At 35.2% G+C, this 23,734-nt stretch overlaps 2 pseudogenes; one reads left to right on the forward strand and one right to left on the reverse strand.

Annotated features, from left to right (window-relative positions):
* The window catches only part of LOC149547248 (G-type lectin S-receptor-like serine/threonine-protein kinase SD2-5), a 113,095-nt pseudogene extending 106,463 nt beyond the window's left edge, over positions 1 to 6,632 (reverse strand).
* Positions 6,633 to 10,070: 3,438 nt separating this feature from the next.
* Positions 10,071 to 16,398, forward strand: LOC149547250 (uncharacterized; annotated as a pseudogene).
* Positions 16,399 to 23,734: the final 7,336 nt, after the last annotated feature.

A 23,734-nucleotide genomic window follows, 5' to 3' on the forward strand; every position in this document is an offset into this window, starting at 1 on the left:
AAAATAAAAATAAAAATTTGTGGAGGACAGAGAAAGTGGCAAATATTAAAGGAGAAATAATAAAAAAAGGGAAAAAGGAGAAAAGAAAGGAAAAGAGGATTTCTATTTTCGAGGTGCATAGGTGGCATAATAGAAAAAATAAAAAAATAAATGGTTGTTATTTCATTTATCAAGGTGTGTGGGTAGAATTCTAGAAAGTTATGAATATTGTAGAAAGTTGTGGATATTGTAGAAGGTTATGGAAGTTGTAGAAGGTTGTGGATATTGTGTAGGAGGAATTCTAGAAGGTTGTGGATAAGTCATGTATTGGGTGGTCAGTGCCTATTTAAGAAAGGCATATGAGCATTTCTAAATCAAGCTCAAGGAGTAGCTTGAGAAGTGGAAGCTCGAGGAGAAGCTCGAGGAGGAGAAGCTTGAGAAGGAGAAACTTGAGTAGTGGAAGCTTGGAAAGCTTGGAAGGCTTCAAGGTGTGAAAGAGAAGGAGGAAGTGAAAAGTGAGTTTTCCTAAGTCTGTGGACAGAGCGCCGAATGTGAGGCAGTTTACAACGAGATTATGGTGGAGTTGTGAGTGTAGATAAAGTGCCAAATGTGTGGCAGTTTATACTTGGATCTTGGATTAGGTTTGTGAGAAGAGCTAGTGACTACGGTTTAGAAACAAGGAGGTTTCTTGGTGGCTTGCGAGCACAAGTTGAGATCTTGGAGGTTTCTACTAGAGTGTGGATCTAGACTAGCTTAGGCTTGGATTGGATCTTGAGAGATCTTGCAAAAACATTATTGTAATTACTACTGGATTTTCAAGTATAATAAAATTGTCTTCATATTGTTGCATTCTTGGTTGTGAGTTGGTAATGGTGGTGTGGCCCTTTGTCAGTGGTATTAGAGCGTACCATCATTAGTGGTATCAGAGCAGGAGTTCCTAAGTGTACAAGAAAATCGTCGAAGTGTGAGGCAGTTTGTACTAGGACCTTGGTTGGGTGAGGTTTATTAGAGTGAGAGTTCCTGAGTGTACAAGCAGATCGTCGAAGTGTGAGGTAGTTTTTACCAGGACCTTGGTTGGGTGAAGTTTATTAGAGCAGGAGATCCTGAGTGTACAAGAAGATTTCTGAAGTGTGAGGCAGTTTGTACCAGGACCTTGATTGGGTGAAATTTATCAGAGTGGGAGTTCTTGAGTGTACAAGCAGATCGCCGAAGTGTGAGGCAGTTTGTACTAGGACCTTGGTTGGGTGAAGTTTATCAGAGTGGGAGTTCTTGAGCGTGTAGACAGATTGCCAAAGCTGAGGCAGTTTGCACTAGGACCTTGAGAGTACATATAGATGGATTGATGGATGCAGAGATGGAAGACTGAACTTGTTGAGGCATGATTGTAGAGAGCTTGTGGATTGCAAATTCGTGGTCCTAGACTTGTGATGTGGTTCCTGATTGTTCGTGCGAGGTGGTAGGTTGTGATCTGACTTGCAAACAATTTGGTTGTCACAAGGAGCATAGGAAGGATTTGTTGTAGAGGGTTTACGAAGATCTTGGAAGATGGCTTCGAGAGGATTGGACCCTAAGATGATTGCAAAAATTCATGATATAGTGGAGAGAAATTTTTCTAAGATGATTTCTTGGTTGGATGCTAGATTGGCTAATCAAGCTAAGAAGGTCAAGGTGGAAGAGGATGGTTTTGCTGATTAGTTTGTGGAGCCTGATGCAGAACCTGCAGAGCAACTAGAGGTTGTTGCTAAAGATATTCCTAATGTTGTTGATGTTGGGACAAATGTTGGTTTTCATGATCAATTGGTTGAATCTGACATGGAGATTGTGGAGCACTCGATTGTGGATGATCTAGTTGTTTTTGGTGGTGACTTGTATCTTGCAGAGCATCTTGTTGTGAGCAATGAGATTTCTTGTGTTGAGAGTTTCGCATGTGTTGATGGAGATCTACATGTGGCTGTTGATGTGGGGTTTGTTGCTATGGGTGTGAATTCAGTAGTTTCTGATGTGGATGAGAGTTTTCTGTTAAAGCATTATGTTTAGTTTGTTCCTAGGAATGAGCATGTTGATTGGATGGTTGAGATGCTAGTGTGGAGGATTTGCATGGTGGTTTTGTTGTCCCTATTGAGGTGGAAGCCTTTGGTGAAGATGAAGATGGTGGTAGATCTTTCTTTTGGCATCAAAGTGTGGGACAAACTTTTGTATCTACCGAGGGAGTCTGATGCAAGAGCATCTTGCATGGGAAAAATATTGGAAAAGAAAAAAAAAATTCAAAATTTTTTTTTAAAAAATTTTTGTGGAGGAGAGAGAAAGTGGTGAAAATTAAAGGAGAAATAATATAAAAAAAGGAAAAAAGAGAAAAGAAAGGAAAAGAGGATTTCTATTTTCGAGGTGCATAGGTGGCATAATAGAAAATATAAAAAAATAAATGGTTGTCATTTCATTTATCAAGGTGTGTGGGTAGAATTCTAGAAAGTTATGAATATTGTAGAAAGTTGTGGATATTGTAGAAGGTTATGGAAGTTGTAGAAGGTTGTGGATATTGTGTGGGAGGAATTCTAGAAGGTTGTGGATAAGTCAAGTATTGGGTGGTTAGTGCCTATTTAGGCAAGGCATATGAGCATTTCTAAATCAAACTCAAGGAGTAGCTTGAGAAGTAGAAGCTCGAGAAGGAGAAACTTGAGTAGTGGAAGCTTGGAAAGCTTGGAAGGCTTCAAGGTGTGAAAGAGAAGGAGGAAGTGAAGAGTGATTTTTCCTAAGTCTATGGACAGAGCACCGAATGTGAGGCAGTTTACAGCAGGATTATGGTGGAGTTGTGAGTGTAGACAGAGTGCCGAATGTGAGGCAGTTTACACTTGGATCTTGGATTAGGTTTGTGAAAAAAGCTAGTGACTGCGGTTTAGAAACAAAAAGTTTGCTTGGTGGCTTGCGAGCACAAGTTGAGATCTTGGAGGTTTCTACTAGAGCGTGGATCTAGACTAGCTTAGGCTTGGATTGGATCTTGAGAGATCTTGCAAAAACATTATTGTAATTAATACTAGATTTTCAAGTATAATAAAATTGTCTTCATATTGTTGCATTCTTGGTTGTGAGTTGGTAATGGTGGTGTGGCCCTTTGTCCATGGTATCAGAGGGTACTGTCATTAGAAACTAAAAGAAATACAATTGGGATTTGACCATATTATAAAAACAAGAAAAGTGATGGTAACTATGACTGTACTTAGATAAATACCTAGAGGTTCTCAAAATATTTGCATAGATAATCAAAAGAACCCTTGTGATTTATCAAGAATGGTAGTCATTTCGATATAACTAAATTATTTTTGATTTAATGGCATAGATAAGAAAATTTGTGCAACATTTGTGTTCACGAAGAGAAGAATTGCTATTATTATTAATTCTTCATAAGTATTTATTAATGGTTTCTTGCATTTGAGAATTGGTGGCATGTTCTTGTCATGAGTGGCTATAAACCTTAGTGTCACTAAAGTTTATGGAACACAACATAGCAGGTTGTTAGGAGCTTATACACTCCAGATTTGTGCAATAACTAATTCTTTGACTACCTATTATCCTGTCTGTGATTTTTTTTTTTTGGACAAGCATGTATGCATTTCTTTGTGTTAAAAAAAAAAGAAAAGAACTTTACAACGATTTTAGTATTGAATTATATCCTCATAGATTGTATCCTGTAGGATAGCATGCAAACTCAAAAAATTATTAGTACCTTTCAATGGCTTTTGTAATCTCCACATAAAATCTGTAAGACAAAAGATTTTCCTTCCATCATGTAACTCTAGTTTAAAGAAGGAATGAGTTTGTAGAGAAATGTTAATATTTGGAAATTGCTAAGTAACCAGTTGTTAGAATCGGATCTTAGGAGGTTGTTATTCTATTTCAATAATTTTTAACTTTCAGTATGTTTTGCTATTAAAGCTTGCAGTTTATGTTAAGATTAAATGATTTCTGAATACTTTTCTTTCATTCAAAATCTACAAATTGAGTTGTTAATGGCTATTGAGGCTATTTAGTATGTATTTCAGAAAAGATTGTGGTTGACTAAAACATAGGAAAAGATTGGATATATGTTAATGTGACTTAGATGAAAGAAGTATTCTTTCTAGTATTGCTGATTTTGTTTGTGCCTTAAAGAGGGAATGAACATAAGTAGATGTAAATCAGATTAGTTGTACATCTTGTTGTGCTTAGCATATAGGTGTGTATTTTCCTCTATGGCTAGGTGTAATGTAGTGATACTAGGAAAGATAGAATGGATACTTCACATTTAGTTTCTTCTATCTACCAGTTTTATAGAATGGATACATGTTCTTCTTGTTTCTTCTACCATTAAATTTGGCTTATAAAGTGCTTGGCCAAGCCATTTCATTTTCCAGATAATGCATATGTGTGTATGTGGCTATGCTTATTTGGTTTTACTACATATATGTAGATGTGTAGTTTATTTATTTATTCCTTACTACATTTTGTGATTAGGCTACTAGGCACATGGTTGGAATGTAGTGTGTTTCACGGCCACACTAGATCCATCCGATCCATCTTGTTCTGGGAAGCTAGGCTTCTCGTGGCAAGGTCAAGGAATTCTTCATGTTAGGAAGAATCCTTGGGGAGTATTCACTCGATGGTTGGCAAGGTTAAAGCACCTGAACCACACTCCCATCTCAAATAGTAGATGGATGACGTCCTACAGCTTTGGAAACAGGTTATGCTAAAGAAAACAATAGGAAAGGTTAACTTCATTTTGTTGTAACTATCATCCAAGAGATGAACAATATACATTGTATATGAGAAAATTTAAATTATGTGTAATCATCATAATTGTTGTATGTTGGATCAGCAATTTGGTTAATGTTAATTGATAAATAATGAGATTTGATGAGTGATTAGTCATCACCATTATTGATGTAACATTGAACTTTTTTGAATATGCGTAAAAGTGGAATTGCTGATCAGCATCTTAATGTTTTTGTTATGTGAATAAACTAATTGTTAATGGTTAAACAGTTTGAGTATTCCACTATGTTTTGATTGGTTCTCTTCCACTTTTTCTACAATTAATGATGTGGCAAATTTTAACTAGGACATGGTTCTTACACCTGATCCTCACCATCATCATGTTTATCCTTTTCTTTCCACTGTCTATGTTTTTCAGACTTATTTACCCATGCCCACAATAAGATTAATAGAGCTATTGCTCCACCCATAGAAGCGCAACTGATGACAACCACTAAAAACTCAACACCCTTGGATCTTGACTGGATTTTAACATATGCAGTGCAATTGTAAAACTCCTCCCCTAGATAGCAATAACCAATCGAAAAATTAGTTCTGTAATTGAAAAAAGTAGCTTTGCAATAGCAATTTTTGAGGCAAAGTGTTTTACATTCTTCCTTTGACAGCAATCCTGGCGTTGAAGACTTTTCATATAGATAAGTAAAATAGGCAACGTGGTCAAGCTCCAAAAAGTGATGACCTTGGAGTCTACTATTCGGTGAGCAAACTAGAGGAAAACGTGGAGCAAATCCATAATTAGGTTTTGTTACATCAATCGGTTTGAAAGCATTTCCATCTCCTGGACAAATGCACTGATCGTTTGCCCAGACACCATAGTCTCCGCATGCTCCTGGAGAAACACACCCTAGCGTCGTTTTCATGAAATATGATGCAAAGACAGTGCAAGATCTTCCTGCTATTTTTTGAACCAAGCACACTTTAAAACTCCCATCTAAATCCATTTTATTGTAAAGTATGTCGTTTGGTGTTGCTACTTTATATGCAGGTGATAGTTGTCCTCGAGAATAATAATTGTTCGACTGATCGTTGAACTGGGCATAAGATAACTCTACACCTAGAGGTTCCTCAAGAAATTTGTAATACATTTCAGCCGGTGCAGAGGTTGTAAACATAGCGAAGCCACCGTGAAGAATGGTAGCATAGAACTGATCTAGGCATGTATTCTTTGGAGAGATGTTTGCAATAAATTTTTGCCCCTCCCTAAACTTCATCCCTCCTAGCTCGATATCAAGTGGATAATCAAAAGACTGCCAACTGATTCCACCAGAGATGTTATAGAGAACAAGATTCCCAGAATCTTGCATCGCCATACCAGAGGTGTTATAGAGAACAAGATTCCCAAAAGCTTGCATTACCATCCTTTGAAAAGCTTGGGTAGTAGTATTTATAGACCAGACAAGACTGCGATCTGGGTTCCTTAGTACAAGCTCTCCTAAGGAGGCGAGCGTTAGAGCTGCGTTTCCTTGCACCATCTGGTATCTGTTTGAACTCCACACTATTTGCATATCAAACAGACTACCATCAGTGGCGTAGACAATAAAGAAAGTTGCATATAGGTAGCCTGTTTCACAAGGGCTACCACAGTAGAAGAATCCACATCCAGACTGCAAAGTCATATTATTGTACGAGGTATTGTTGCTCGGAAGGATCAGTCTGACGAGTGCATCGTTGGAAACAGCGGGTGCCAGGGAGTCTAGAGACTGGAAACTATTTCTCCAATTCATGCTTCCATAAGCAATTGTGGGAGTAATAGAAAGGCTCTCTACAAACAGTGAGCAGAATATAAGAAATAGTAACAGAAATAGAAAAAGTGGAGAAAAGGATGAAAGACAATTCGTTGTCATCATTTTCCAAAGCAGCGGTTCTGTCTAAGAGAGATACCGTAGAAAAACTAACATGCTCACATGAAAGATGTTTTGAATTTAGGTAAGAGAGGAGTTAGATTAAGCTATAAGGTCAAGTTCAAGAAAATCAATTGGATTATTAGATAATACAAAACCTAAATAAGACTGCAAAGCATAGCTTACAAAGTCATGGGGACAATTGTGAAGAAAAGTACGCACTGCCCAATAAATTCGAATTGCATTTATTTCACTGCTGCCATGTAAAGCGGATATCAGATTTCCATTTCTATTTCCCACTGAGATAGCATGTGCCCAGCGAACATTTCGTTGTTGAAATAAGTTAATATATTCCACTCGGTTTCTATGGTTCGGAATCTGCATAGACTGCGTGAAGGTAGACATTTATCAAAAACTTGTGCAGCCGTTTTATTGCCTAAAATCTAAACTAAAATCTACGCTAAAATGTAAATCTTGAAAAACTAAATGTACTCTTGCTAAGATTTAGCTAGTTAATGTTTTGTATCCCTGTCTGTCAAACTTTTCTATCTATTTTATAATAGTCAACATTTCCCACTGTCCATCATTAATAGGCTGTCAAACTTTTCTCTTTTATTATAGTGAATTTATTGAGTAGGAATCGCTTTTGATGTATAATGGGTATGCTAAATAGGTCTGGCAGGTGAATTTGAAATAAAAGTAGACTTTCTTTTTAATACAATTTGAATTATATGAGATCATTTGGTAGGTCATTGAGTAAACATTGATGGTTGTGGGAAAAAATGTCACTATAGAAATAATAGTTTCAAATCAATTATGAAAGGTGGAATAAAACATCTTATCAAAGGACTCATACAACATTTGCAGGAATAAAGAGAGAGGGTGGGAGAGACAGATAAATGGGGGAGGGGGTTAGAAAGATTAAGAAACAATAAGATAGAAGATAGAGATGGAAGAATAAATTTTTAGAGGTGAAAGTATAGATGAAAAAAATATACTTTTAGAAGTATAGAAAGAGGTTAAAAACAAAGAGGGAGAGAAAAACAAATAGTGGGATCTAGCGAGATAGACAGAAAAAGTGAAGGAAATAAATAGGGAGGGACAAAAATGTAATCAAGATATATTTATAAATTATAATTAAAACTTCAGCTTGCCTAAACATTCATTTTTTAACATAAATTATAATGTAATATCTTATAATACACAACAAAGATTACTGATCATAAATGATTAAAATAATTATATAAAACATCTTCTTATCATAAGAAAGATATTTTGATACCTATGAACTTTAAAATATTAGTTTTAAATCTTTTCAACAATATATAAATAAATAAATAAATATATATATATATATATATATATATATATATATATAGTTTACCTTTATGTTTTATTCGACTTAAGCTATAAAACATTAACAACATGAAATGTACATCTTAAAGATAGCGAATTTAAATGGAGAATGGAGCTTAAGCTCTAGCAACAAGGGTGACTATTTTTTTTAGCATTAGGTACAATTGTGGGATTAAAAGAAGGAATTGGAGGCTTCTTGTCTTTCATTGAATGTGTTGGTGAATGATGAATGGAATTAACATTTGCAAATTTTGGATATGAACTTTTTTTTATGTTTGTTTTAAAAATGACAAAATGGAATTAGAATTTCAAACTTTTAAATTTACCTCAAAATCATATTTCGAGTCTTCCCTCTCCAGTGATGGAAATCAAACTGATTTGAAGTTTGGTCATTCTCTACGTTCACCATTTCAATTCCAATTCCAGTTTGATGAACCAAATGTATAAAAATGTATCTTTCTAGACATCTTTCAAATGAAGCAAACCGCTCTACAAGAATCGCAAATATGGTTTTGAAGATTTGCAAATTCTTGATTTGCAAAAATCTTGATTTCTACAATTCCACGAACCAAGCAAGTTGTAAGAGATTTTTCATGTACACAAGGGTTAGAGAATGGTGATTTGAGTTGACATTTTATACACATTCCCTATTGCTCTATTTAGTTTTCACTCTTACCACATCAATTTTTACTGTTCACAAATGATTCAATGCTATGCCTAATTGTTCTATTAATAGGACCCTTATAATACCAATAAAGTTTCACAATTGATATAACTACAAACTTTATCCTGTAACAACTATTAGTCTACTAGATGATTCTTAAGTCAACTTTTAATAAATAAAATTTAATAAACTACAATTGAAGTTGTTCTCTTACAATATTTTTAAATTTTTTTTAAAATAAATCAAAGCAAAATATCTCTTTAAATTTAAGAAAAAGAATAAAAAATAAAAAGACATCAAGGGATGAAAATCATCAACAAATTTTCTGAGTTGATGTGGAAAAAAGCATTTCACTTTTCGTGGTCTTTGACTGTTTTCGTTACATCCATAAATTTGTGATTTGACACTGTGATGGAAATTTTTGAGCACTCGCGAAGATTTTTCTCTGAAAAAAAGAATATGTCCTTTGTAAGCTATGATTTGTATTCCCGTGTCTGTCTACGTAACTTGGAAGTAAAGAGATTCTGATCTAGACTGATCGCTATCGCTACATTAAATACATCGTCCTGACATTGCGGTCTCAATGATATAATGTAAATAGCGTCGCGTTGTGAAAGTACTGGTTAAATAATTTTATCTGAATTTAACCGTGTATTGTTTCTGCTGCCTCACATTTGAGATGAAATTTTATGATTCGTCATAGTTTTTTTTGTGATAAATTTAACATTCAAAATAAGAACCAATCAAAATGTGGGCAGAGTCGCACGGCAGAAGTTTCTACTTGCGTGGACAATTATTTTTTCAGCCATATACCAACTCCTCCAATAAAGACGTGTCTACCGAATTATGTTATAAAATGCAATTTTATGACATGACGACCATTCATTTTTCACCGACAATGCACGTCTCACGGCTGCCTTCCTTGACTCGCCAAAGTCTGGCAAATCTCGTCATAATTCTATGAGAACATTGAGTGCTGTGTGACTGCAGTTGCATCGAAATTGTTGGTATTCTTCTCTTTGTTGTGATATTGCTATCAGGATTTTAATGTGTGATTTTTGAGTCAAATTCATTGACTCATAATTCATGAGTAGTGATTCAACATGAATCCATCTTTCATGATAATAAATGGAACACTTAGCACTCATTGGATCTAAGTGATGCTCATAGGGGTGAAGCACCGAGAGGTCACCCATCCCAGTAGTACTCCAGCCAAAGTGCACTTAAGTACGGAGTTTCCTTCATGATTAAACCCAAAACTTGCAACCCCATTTGCAAAACCTTCACCTAGTGCTGTGCCTTATGAATTATCTCCTACTTATCAATTCTTCTTCCTTTCAAACTTCTCCTCACAGCGTTCAACTCCTACTCAGCTATATAATTAATAATCATCACTTTCCCTCTCATTACACCCAAACTCGAAAATGGCCAAGCTACTTATGTCTTCTGTTGTTGTTATTCCCCTCATGTTTCTTCTCTGCTTCTGCTGTGGCTGTATTGAGAGGGAACAAGAAGCTCTTCTTCATTTCAAGGCCGGCGTAAACTACTCTCTTGTTTCCTTTCTTGATATACCCAATCTAAGTACCTGGGAGAAGGGAGGAGATTGCTGCAGCACCTGGGATGAGATCACCAATGATGTGGACAGCCATCATGTAGTTTCTATTGAAATTATGATCTCGGCTGAAAGGGGTGTCATATCTGAGAGCTTGTGCATGTAGGATTCAAACAACAGCAGCAACGCAATAAAAAAAAATGATAATATTCAAAACAAGGAAGGCTCTATTTTACTGCAGAGAAAAGAACTGATATATTATTCCAACTCAAATTGCTATTCAGCCAATACATTTATTCAAATAAAAATTGTTAAAACTAATCCCTAACACATAGATCAAAATATAGATCAGGAGTTCTAACAGTAGTTTTAGCATTATTCCATGCCTATGATTAAGGATGGGAGAAGAAGTAACTAAGACTAGACAAAAATGCATCCAAAAATATCATCTAATGCATGCCATATGTATAGCATGCTTCTTGTTTAAACTACTCCTAAACTAAAGTATTCTAAAAATTATTTATAGAATGGTGGAAATGGAGCAGTGGAGCTGGAGTTTGAAGTGAAGATCTCAAGGAGGCAGAGGTAGAGGCAGATTTGATAAAAGGAACATCCAATGCTATCATTGCAATAAGTATGGACATTTTGACAGAGAGTGTAGACTGAAATCAGGTAACAATAGTGCAAATTATGCCCAACAAGATGAGGATCCTTCCTCGGGTAATTTATTTTTGTGTTATGGGAAAGGTGAAAGTACTGTGAATGATGTTTGGTATTTGGATTCTGGATGCTCTAACCATATGTCTGGCAACAGAGAAATATTTTCAAAGCTTGATGATAGTTACAGATCCAATCTTACCCTTGGTAATAACAATACTGTGGATGTTGCGGCCAAAGCAGCCATGGATGTTCAGACAAAGGAAGGTATGAAAAGTGTTCAAGATATTTATTATACTCCCAAGTTAAAGCATAATTTATTGAGTGTTGGGCAGCTATGTGAGAAGAATTATAGAGTGGTATTTGAGAACATGCACTATACTATCTATGATAAGAATCAAAAAAATAAAGTGATTACAGTTGTTCCTATGGCAAAGAATAGGATGTTTCCTTTGAAGTTTGGTCAAAATGATAATCAGTTTGTTAATGTGGCTTATGAGGATAAAAGTTGGTTGTGGCATCTCAGGTATGGCCATTTAAATTTCAATAGTTTGAAGAATCTAACATCAAATGCCTTAGTTCTTGGATTGCCTAAGGTTGAAGAGCATAAACAGATTTGTGAAGGGTGTGCAAAAGGGAAACATTCAAGGGAATCATTTCCAAAAGGCAATGCATGGCAGGCCCAATACCCACTTCAACTTATTCATTCAGATATTTGTGGTCCAATGCAAACACAAAGTTTGGGTAAATCGTCATATTTCATTACTTTTATTGATGATTACTCACGCATGTGTTGGGTATATTTTTTGAAGACTAAAGATGAAGCCTTTGATACATTCAAGAAGTTTAAAGCTCGTGTAGAGAATGAGAAAGGGAACACAATAAGATGTTTGAGAACAGATCAAGGAGGAGAATTTTGCTCAAACAATTTTCAGAATTTTTGTGAGATGAATGGCATCAAAAGACAACTCACAACTACATACACACCCCAACAGAATGGAGTAGCTGAAAGGAAGAATCATACTATGGTAGAAATGGCAAGGAGCATGTTACAAACCAAGGGTTTGAACAATTCTTATTGGGCTGATTCAGTTGCTACAGCCGTATATATTCTCAACAGGAGTCCTACAAGTGCCCTACACAAGATGACTCCATATGAAGCATGGTATGAGAAAAAGCCTAATGTAAATCATTTTAAAAATTTTGATTGTTTGGCTTATGTTCACATCCCTGATCAGAATAGGCAAAAGCTAGATGCTAAAAGTGAATCATGTATTTTTGTGGGCTATAGTGAAGAAAAAAAAGCTTATAGATTATTCAATCCTATTACTAATAAGATTGTTGTTTCAAGAGATGTGATTTTTGATGAATGGGGAGTTAATGGTCATCAAAAACAACATGTTGGAAAGCCAAAATCAGTTTTGGATGATGATGATATTGTTGATAATGATAATGAGCAGCCAGCTAATGGTTCTATTTCAAGATCACCAAGCCCACCAAGAAACCCCTCACCAATATCAAGAGCAAGTCCATCCTCTAGTCCTCCAAGGAAGGTAAGAAGATTGAGTGATATTTATGAGAGGTGTCAAAATCAAGCACATGAAGAAGATCCAATAGGTGAGACAGTAAATTTTGCATTACTTGCTAAAGCTGATTTTGAGCCATCATGTTTTGAAGATGCATGTGCTAATGAGGTTTGGATGCAAGCAATGAATGAAGAGATGGATTCCATTGATAGGAATGAAACATGGGAGCTTGTAGATCTTCCACATAAGAAGAAGAAGATTGGCACAAAATGGGTCTATAAGACCAAGTATAATAGTGATGGGAGTGTTGAAAGACACAAGGCAAGACTGGTTGCTGAAGGTTTCACTCAAAGGTATGGCATTGATTATGAAGAAACTTTTGCACCAGTAGCAAGACAAGAAACTATTAGGATGCTAATCTCTCTTGTAGCTCAAAAGAAATGGAGTATTCATCACATGGATGTGAAAAGTGCTTTATTGAATGGGTACTTAGAAGAAGAGGTATATGTGGGACAGCCAAGAGGTTTTGAGATTCAAGGTAGAGAAGATTATGTCTAAAAGTTGAAGAAGGCTTTGTATGGCCTCAAGCAAGCACCCCGTGCATGGTATGCAAGAATTGATGGATATTTTCAGCAGAATGACTTTCAAAGAAGTAAGAGTGAACCTACCCTTTACTACAAACAAGAAGGTAATGATATTCTCATTGTGAGTTTGTATGTTGATGATTTTCTATATATGGGTAGTAGTTCAAAGATGAAAGATGAATTTAAAGTTGCTATGATGAATGAGTTTGAGATGAAAGATTTAGGTCTCATGAAGTACTTTCTTGGCATGGAGGTTTATCAAGGTAAAGATGAAATTTTTATTTGTCAAGAAAAGTATGCAAAAGATATGTTGAAATTTTTTTATATGGCTGATTGTAAACCTCTTTCCACTCCAATTGCTCATGGAGTTACATTATGTAGAGATGATGGTGCTAAAATTGTTGATGAGACATTATACAAAAGCATTGTGGGGAGTTTGATGTTTTTAACTCACACAAGGCCTGATATTGCTTATTCAATTTCATTGGTTTCAAGGTATATGACAAATCCATTAGAGGAACATATGAAGGCAGCCAAGAGAATTTTGAGGTATGTGAAAAGCACAGTAGATTTTGGCATTCACTATTCTTCTAATAAGTTTGAGCTTGTTGGCTTTAGTAATTCAGATTGGGGAGGTTGTTTGGATGACCAAAAATCTACATCTGGTAATTGTTTTTCTTTGGGTTTCGGTTTAATTACATGGAGTTCAAAGAAGCAAAGTATGGTTGCTCTCTCTTCTACAGAAGCGGAATATGTTGCGGTCACTTCAGCTGGCACACAAGCTTTATGGCTTAGAAAGCTTTTTGAAGAAATTGGAGGGATACAGGTTCAGCCTACTGTGATTTTTTGTGACAACATAAGTGCCATTAAATTGGCCAAGAATCCGGTTCATCACAACAGGACCAAACACTTTGATCTTAAACAACATTTTATTAGAGATTTGGTACAAAATAAAGTGGTTGAGTTGAAGTACATCAGCACAAAGGAGAAAATTGCAGACATCTTCACAAAGGTAGTTACAAAAGATCAGTTTTTGGTACTCAGAGATCAGATTGTGAGTCCTCTCAGCATCAAGGGGGAGTATAAAGATTGATGCTGAGATCTTCAGTGCATCCTCACTTCTCTTGCATCCTTAGACCTCTCTGGCAATAAATTAACAGGTACTCTTCCTCACTGCTTGGGAAATATGTCTTCTCTTGCATCCTTAGACCTCTCTTACAATAAATTAACAGGTACTCTTCCTTACTACTGTGGAAACATGTCTTCTCTTGCATCCTTAGATCTCTCTTACCATAAATTAATAGGTACTCTTCCTCACTACTTGGGAAACATCTCTTCTCTTGCATCCTTAGACCTCTCTTACAATAAATTAACAGGTACTCTTCCTCACTACTTGGGAAACATGTCTTCTCTTGCATCCTTAGACCTCTCGGATAATGGATTAACAAGTACTCTTCCTCACTTCTTGGGAAACATGTCTTCTCTCACACAGTTGTGTCTTTCTTGTAATAATCTAAACGGAAGCATTCCCACTTCTCTTTCTAATATCTCTTCTCTGAACCACTTAGATCTTTCTTCGAATCAGTTGACTAGTTGTATCTCAGATTCATTGAGCAATCACTCATCACTAGTCTACTTGGATCTATATTACAACCAAATAAATGGAACTATTCTCTCCTCATTTGCAAAGCTCTTCTCCCTTACTATCCTCTTTGTTGAGAGGAATGCATTCAACTAGAGTATTGCTTCCTCGGTCCTACCATCTTCACTAGAAATTCTCTTCCTCACTTGTAATTTTGGTCAGATCATTTCAGAGGCCTTCTCTCACAACCTTAACCAATTGTGGACTCTTGGCCTGACCAATTGCATATTTAATTTCAGCCCCAGCTAGATTCCCCCATTTCAGTTGGTTTACTTAGTTATGATATCATGTAAGATGGATGGTCCAATCCCTTTGTGGATTTCGACAAAATTCTCGCTTTCTAAGTTGTACCTACCTGACAATAATCGTGTTGGAGAAATTCCCTCTTGGCTATGGGATTTGTGTCTTCAAAGCATTAATCTTTCAACAAATCATCTCGAAGGTTGCATTTTTCTGGATACTTCTACCTGGAAGGAGATACTTTTCTTGGATGTATCTAATAATGCATTACGTTGAGAGATACCATCAACTTGGCCACCACAGATAAACATGTTGCTGCTCAAAAGCAATTCACTCACAAGTAACATTCCTCCAATATGGTAGGATTACTCTTCATTGATGATATTAAATCTAGCAAACAATCATTTGAATGGAATCATTCCTCCAAGTTTAGCAGCTTGCTCTAACCTTCTAGTCTTGAATTTGGGGGATAATAATTTGGAAGGAATGATGCCATCTGAGATTGATATGTGAAGTGAGCTATAGACACTAGTGGTAAAGAATAACAAGGTGACAGGGTGACTCCCTCCATCTATATCAAACTAAACATAATTGAACATTTTGGATCTCAAGGAGAACTTATTTAGAGGTGAAATTCCAAAGTCAATAGGTACTTTCTCAAATCTGAGAGTGTTAGCAATGAGGAGGAATAATTTTGAAGGTGGCATTCCTATAGAAATTGAGCAATTAAAGAGCCTACAAATATTGGATCTTTCTTCAAATCACCTTTCAGGGCATATACCCCACAATATACCCCACAGTGTTTTCAATTTACCAGCAATGATAGTAGAGCCAACCCAGGAATTTAGCATGGTTCCGTACAACTTCGGATATGATATATACTTCTTCCAAATTAATAAATACATGTATACTAATGGATTGTATATGGATTCCAAAGCCAGAGATGAGAATTATGCATATATTTTTCCTACCATGACATATATAGATCTTTCATGTAATCAATTATGTGGGAATGTTCCTTTTGATTTGGGAAAGTTGAAGGCATTGAAGTTGCTCAACCTTTCCATGAACAATCTAAATGGTACTATTCCAAATAGCATTGCACAAATGAGTTAATTGGAGACATTAGACTTTTCTATGAATAATTTTTCTGGACACATTCCTCCAGATCTTGGTTCTTTGAGCTCTCTTGAAGATCTCAATTTGTCCAACAACAACCTTTTAGGAAGTATACCACAAGGAAAACAAATGCTAACATTTGCTAAATCATCATTTTTAGGAAATCCAAATTTATATGGTTGTCCACTTCCAAAAAAGAGCTCTTGGCTAGAATTCACTCTAGCTTCTTTAATTTCTACATATAATAATGAAGAAAACCAAAATGAGGAAAATTTGTGGTATTGGATTGGAGTTGGACTGTCATATGGAACAGGTTTTGCAACATTGGTTTTATTTATTGTATTGAAAAGGACTTGGAGGTATACATACTTTAGTGGTGTGGACTTGCTCTTGAAGTTATGTTTCCCATGGCTCCGTAAGTTGACATTATGAAGTTTAATTTATTCAAATCAGACTACATTAGTATCTTCTACTTGTTTACATTTATGTGCTTTGTCAATATTATTAAAAACAATTGTAAAGATTTATATGATGTACTAATGTTTGGATTGAGCGAAACAATTCCTCGTTTATTATTATTGTAAATTTTCTATTTTGATTGTTAATTATATAAGGTTTTTAAATTGTTGATGATATTATAAAAATAAAAATAGAATTTTTGAAATCTTTACTCAATTATTTATTCATAAATTTTTATTTTTTTTAAAACTATTGTAAATGCATTTTAGTAAAAATGTACACACTATATTTTTTAGTTTCATAAATGTATTGTATAAAATTCATTATTTTTTATAATTTTGTAGATGTATTGTAATAAATATATACATAGTATTTTTTTAAACAAGTTATTCATTCATTTTCAATTTAATAAGATTATATATTATTATTTATAAAAGACAAGAGACATTATGAAGTTTAATTTATTGGTTTCAGACTAGTCAATATAGATGCATTATTGTCCTCTACTTGTTTACATTTATGTGCTTTACCAATATTATTAAAAATTATTGTAAAGATTTATATAGTGTACTAATGTTTGGACAGAGTGAAACATTCGGTTGTTTATTGTTATTATTGTAAATTTTCTATTTACATACTTAAATATATATATTTTTTAAATTGTTGGATGGCATTATAAAATAAAAATAGAATTTTTGTGTATTTTTGTAATCTATGGTCAATTTTCTTTCCTTTTACTAATTTTGTAAATATATTATAATAAATATATACATATTGTAAAATTCTTTCTTTTTATAATTTCATAGATGTATTGTAGTAAATATATAGACACGTACTATAAAATTCTTTCTTTTTATAATTTCATAGATTTATTGTAGTAAATATATACATAGTATATTTTTAAACAGGTTACTTATGATGAAAAGATAAAACACTTTCAAATAAGAATAACAATATTTGGTCATACTTAAGATAGAGATATTTCATTAATAAATTGATAACGTTTTAAAATTATAATCTTATAAAATAATAATTTTCAATAATATTAGTTATATACTCACAATTATTTTAGGTTTATAGTCTACTTCAAATAACTTTGAACCAATATAACTTGATTATGACTAGATTTTTTAAACAAATTTTCTTTCAATTTTTATGAGTGCATAGTTAATCTTAAAATAAATTTAAAATAACTATTTGGTCTCAAATAAAAATTAATTACATTAATTGTATTTTGTTTACTAAGTTCCACTAAGAATAATCAAACTTTTAAGATAGAATTTCATATCTAAAGTTTAGATCTCTTTAAAAAAATTCAAATTCAATAAAGGCTAATATGATATGTAATATTTATAATAAATTAAATTATCTCCCTATTAATAGCTCTACCTATCATTTGTAAAAATAAATAACCTATTTAATGATAGAGTTATTGAATTGATGATATTTCTTTACTATACTTGATTTGCTTGGTTTTGAGAATATGGCCAGGTCTCTTATTGAGATGAAATGATCTATTTTTTCACCAATAGCCATTGATGATGCTTGTCTATGCAAGAATTTAATAACACACTATGTTGGCTTTCTTAACAACATGTTGGATTGCTAGTTATCTGGTGCATATTACACTAGTACATTTTGGCAAATATGTGACTATGTGACTAAAATATTTAGTCAGACCACTAAAACTTTTTGTCATGTGACTATAACTAATCACATTCTACAATTTCTTTGTAATTTACAACTATAGGTGACTAATTTATTCATCAGATAAAATCACAAGATCAACCAAATAAAAGTGACTAAATACTCTACCAAATAAATGACAAATGGATGATTGAAAATTAGTCACCTAAACAAAAACTCAAAAATAAATGACTAAGTAGTTAGTCATTTATAATCAGTCACCCAAAGTTTTGAATATGCATTACTAAAGAAAACTGTATATGAAAATTCAACTTTCAATTTTACCATAATTTTGAATATGTAGTATAAAAGAAAATTGTATTTGAAAATAATTAACAAACGTGGGAAGAGTTGGTAACTTTATTTTTTAATCAAACTTCAGCTTCTCAATGTTTGATTATTGCTTCTATTACTATTGGAATTCCTCACAATAAAAGAAAAAATGATTTACCTCCTATTAAAGGTGGAAAAAAATCTGTCTACTTTTTAAAGGTGAAAAAATACCTTCTAATTATAAACTGAATTGGCTTATTGTTTTCAAAATTTCTATAAAAAATAAGAGTGTTTCCATTGTAAATTCCAAAATATACCCATATATAGTAGTGATACCCATCAAGTTCAAATAGAAGGCAACATTTTTCAAATCAAATGGTAAAATATAGTAATAAGATCTTAGTAATTAGAAAGGGGTTAGAGAATAAATTATAGAATAAAAATAATTGAACCAATGCTAAAATGCAATTTCCAATATAAGTATAGAATCTTGAAGCATTCTCAAATAGTTATGACACAAAATGTTAGTAAATCGTAAGAAAGGAATGATGTTTTTAACATTTTCTAAATTATGTCATATAGATTTATTAGAGATCCAAAGTGTGAACAATAAAGGTCATCAACTATAGTGAAGTTTAGTTAAGGTTCTAGAACAATTGTCATGGAGCATGGAGGAGAAAAAGATGTGAATGCTAAAGAATGACCCACAAAATGAATCAATTTGGGCACCCCATCCTTTAATTGGTTTCCCTTAATGGGCACCTCATTCTAAATTGCATCAACTATGAGGCACTACCAAATGCCAAAAGCCATCTATCATAGAGTTGAGTTTGTAGGAGCTATCGTAACATTGACACAATAATGAGGAATAACAGATCAAGGAAAGTAAGAAATACATGAGAACACTTCTCATTATAGAATTGGGTAACATGACAACTCTATATAATTATAAAACTATATGTTATTAAAAATATATTATTATGTTAGAAAAGAGGAAATACATAAAACAAATATTAATCCAAAATAAATAAATAAATAAATGGTGTATAATACTTTAATAATATGATTGGTTTCTTAGAAAATGATAACTCTGTCAACATAGAAATGCAATGGTACAAAAGAAACAATTCTCTTAAATACACTTAAGGATGACAAAATTTCTTACCAAGTATAAATGCAATATGACTACCTAGAGCTCTCTAACTAAAAGTGAACAAATCCTATTTGACTAGCATCAGAAGGGATTAGATACAAGCTGATTAAGGTTGGCATTTTGGACTACTTTCCCCAATGAATCAAAGGCAAAAATTGGTACCCTTTTTTTTTCTTGAAATAAAGGGGGTAAAAACTTTATTAAAAAATAGAAAACACTAATACATAGAGATCAAGGACCAAAGGTCCCGAGAAAGAACAAAAGAATAGACCCAGACAAAGGTAAGACGACCAAAATCATCATCTATCACCATTCTCCACCCTATCCTCATCAAGAATGCTCCTTAAGTCTAGGCATAGCTCTTGAGGAACCAGCTCCCATTCCTCAATTCTCCATCCATCAGCATGCTCGGAAGCCCATTTTGCCAAGCAATTAGCTACCCTATTCCACTCCCTTGGAATATGTGCAAAAGTCACCATGTCCATCAAAGAACTAATATGCAAAATTTGTTGCACAATCCTAGCCAATTGCCAATTAACATCAGTCACTCTCCATTCATTAAGCAAGTTGATCAAAACCTGGGAGTTAGACTCGCAAACTAATTTTCTCCATTCTAAAGCAAAAGCTTTCTCAAGAGCAACAAGAATAGCCAAACCCCACTAGGTTAATGGTCTGAATCCCATCATAGATGGAAAAGATAAAAATCACTGAACCCATAGCATCTCTACCAATCTTGCCAATACTAGTTGGACCTGGATTATCCCTTGAAGAACCATCATTATTGATCTTCAAGATACCCATAGGGGGTAGCTACCATCTACCAACCCTATCAATTTTTTGCTTCTCATGATGCCGCCTCTTAGCTTTGGTTAAGATCAAAGAAGAACCCAATGTCCCCAATCTCTCCACCAACTCTGTATCTTGTTTCCCCAAAGGAAAATCCACTTCACACTTAGCCTCCACTGTCTCTTTAATCATGCCTAATAACCTCTACCAAATTTGTTGTACAAGCCTTTGCTCTCCCTAAAAAATCCTATGATTGCGGTCTAGCCAAATCTACCAAAATAAGAAGATAGGCCCCACAAACCACACCTCCTGTAGAAAAGGAGCCATATAAGGGGGACGTCCCATCTTTTGCCAAAACTCAATCAAAGAGGAAGCATGGACACACGGAACTGCCCAAATTCCCCAGCAGAAATGCCAAAGTTGCAGAGTAAAGGAGCAATGAAAAAACAAATGAGAAGAATCCTCCTCATTCGCCCCACAAATAGAAGGTCTGTAAAACCCTCTCTTCTAAATATTATCCCAAGTCAAACACTTATTCCAAGCTAGCATCTAGATAAGACAATTGCATTTTGGCCAAGAAAGCTTGTTCCAGACCTTCTTCCACCACTACACTTAAGGAAGAACCATCCTATGAGACACCAATCTTCTATATCTAGAGGCAACCATATAGATCCCCTTAGAATTGGGAGACCAGGAAAGAACATCAGCTTCCCAAAGAGAACAACATCTTCTACTGGAGAGGATAGTTTGCAGCGTAGCACATTCCTCCTGTAAATCAGCAACTGGCCATTCATCTGGAGACTTCCATTTAGCCATTTCCAACTGCCCACAAGGGAAAAAAGACTTAAAATCACTTACATGAGACCACTCGGCATCCTGAAACTACTACAAAGATACCTTAGCTTGGGGAACTAAGAAATGATTGGGGGATAGTCATCCCAAGAGTCGATCCAGAATTGAGCCTCCGCCCCATTGTTGCAAATCAAGAACAATCCTTCCTTAATAAGCTTGGTCCCTTTCTTTAGAGTACCCCAAATCACAGAGCCCTTCCTTGCAAGTGGGTACCTAGAAATATCAAGATGAGGAATCCCTGGAAGATACTTTTGAGAAAGAACCATCGCCCAGCTCTTATCCTGCTCTTTGCACCACCTCCCGTAAAGTTTGGAAGCCAACGCCTCTCCAGTCAAAGTTGGCTGCCGCAAACCTAATCCCCCATAGTGTTTCAGGTTGCATACCACTTCCCATCTAACCAAACTCCATTTGGAGGCCTCCAAGCATCCCACCCAAAGAAATTGGTGCATCATAGAATCAAGGTCCTTAAGAAAGCCCTTAGGAGCAACCTGTAGCATGCATCTGTAAATGGGCAGAGCCTGCACAATTGACTTAATCAACTAGAAATGACCAGCAAAGGATAACCAGTGGTGGGTCCAATAATTAACTTTCACCCTAAATTTGTCCAAAATAACCTGCCAAGACACCCTGGGAAGCCTACTCACAGAGATAGGAATGCCCAGATACTTCAAAGGAAGACACCCAATCTGAAACCTCAAAGTGTGGGAAATCCTCTGTTGAATAGAACCCAGAGTATTAAAGAAGTAGATGGAAGATTTTTCCTCATTAATCTACTGACCTAAAGTAGCCAAGTACACATCCAAGACCCTACGGAGATAAGATACCTCCCTCATTGTAGCCAACCCCATCAAAGCAATGTCATCCACAAATTACAAGTGAGTCTGTGGGGGTAATGCTCCTCCCCACCTCCAGCCTTGAATAAAACTAGACTCCATATTCTGCTTAATCCATCTCCCTAGGCCCTTTGCCAAAAGAATAAAAATATAAGGGGAGAGAGGGTCTCCCTGAAAAAGCCTCTGTGAAGTCCCAAAAAGCTCATAATGGCTCCCATTAATAAGCATCGAGAAAGAGACAGAAGTAACACAACTCCAAACCCATTGAATCCAATCTTTCGCAAAGCCGAAAGCACTAAGAGCCTGCCATAGGAAGGACCACCTTACTCTGTCATATGCCTTCGCCATATCCAATTTGATAAACATTGCTTTTTCTTTTGAACTGGCCATAAAATGGATGACCTTAGATGCAATAACAATCCCATCTAGAATTTTTCTGCCAGCCACAAAACCACTTTTCTCCTTGGAGATTAAATCAGCCAGCCCCTTCTTTAACCAATCTGCAATAAGTTTGGAAATGATTTTGTAGATAGCATTGCATAATGAGATGGGTCAGAAATGACTCACCCTATCAGCGCCCTCTTGCTTGGGAATAAGAGCAAGGAAAGTAGCATTTAGAGCCTTTAACATCTGCTTATTATGTTGAGACTCGTGAACCACAGCCAAGAGATCAAATTTGATGATATCCCAGAACTCTTCGAAAAACTCTATAGGGAATCCATCTACACTAGATGCCTTCCCTCTCTTCATGTTAAAAACAACCCCTTCAAGCTCCTCAAGCGAGATATCCCTCATGAGCTACTGATTCATATCCTCAGTCACAAAAGTAGGGATGCATGAAAGAACTTGCACTTCCTCGGGAGACCCTCCTTGCAAGTCCTCTCTAAAGAGGGATTAAAAGTACTGGATTGCCTCCCTAAACATTTTGGGAGAGGAAGAAAGAAGCTCTCCGCTATCATTCACCAATCCCATGATAGAGTTACCATGTCTCCTGGCTTTCATAAAGTTGAAGAAAAAAGTTGTATTTTTGTCCCCTTCCTGGAGCCACTCAATTCATGCCTTCTACTTCCAGTACATTTCCTCACGTAGTTACCATTCTTCAAGCAATTTCATAGCCTGAGCCTCATCCTAAAGCAATTCATTAGTTACCCCTTCCTCTCTTATCCTTCTAGTGATACCATCCAAATCTACTTGAGCTCCTACCTTTTCATGAAATAAATTCCCAAAGTGCAAACGATTCCATCATTTGAGCTCAAATTTAACATGTTGAAGCAGCTTGGCAAAAATATACATTGAAGTGTCATAGGCTGGTCTACCATTTTTCCACCAATCAAAGACAAAATCATGTAAAGATGAGTCCCGAAGCCACATAAGTTGGAATCTAAAGGAAGGCTTCCGTAGCACCCGAGATGATTCCAAAGTAAGTTTGATAGGCCAATGGTCAGATCCCCTCCAATCCAAAATCTCAGAGAAAGATGACCACATCCCACTAATCCAATAACAAGAAACCAAGAACCAATCTAATCTTTCATCAATACAAAACTTTCCACTCCATCGGTTCTTCCAGGTAAGCTGTCCATTATTTGGTTTAATATCCATAAGATTCAGGGATTTGATATTGGCTTGAAGTAGTAGTGCAGAAGGCTCTAATCTACTAATACCACCCTTCTTCTCAGCCAACTCACAGATAGCATTTAAATCTCCAGCCAAAATCCAAGGATGAAAG

This window comes from Cupressus sempervirens, chromosome 7 (genome assembly GCF_028749045.1).
Source record: "Cupressus sempervirens isolate cs-2001-9-10 chromosome 7, ASM2874904v1, whole genome shotgun sequence".
Classification (NCBI taxonomy): domain Eukaryota; kingdom Viridiplantae; phylum Streptophyta; class Pinopsida; order Cupressales; family Cupressaceae; genus Cupressus; species Cupressus sempervirens.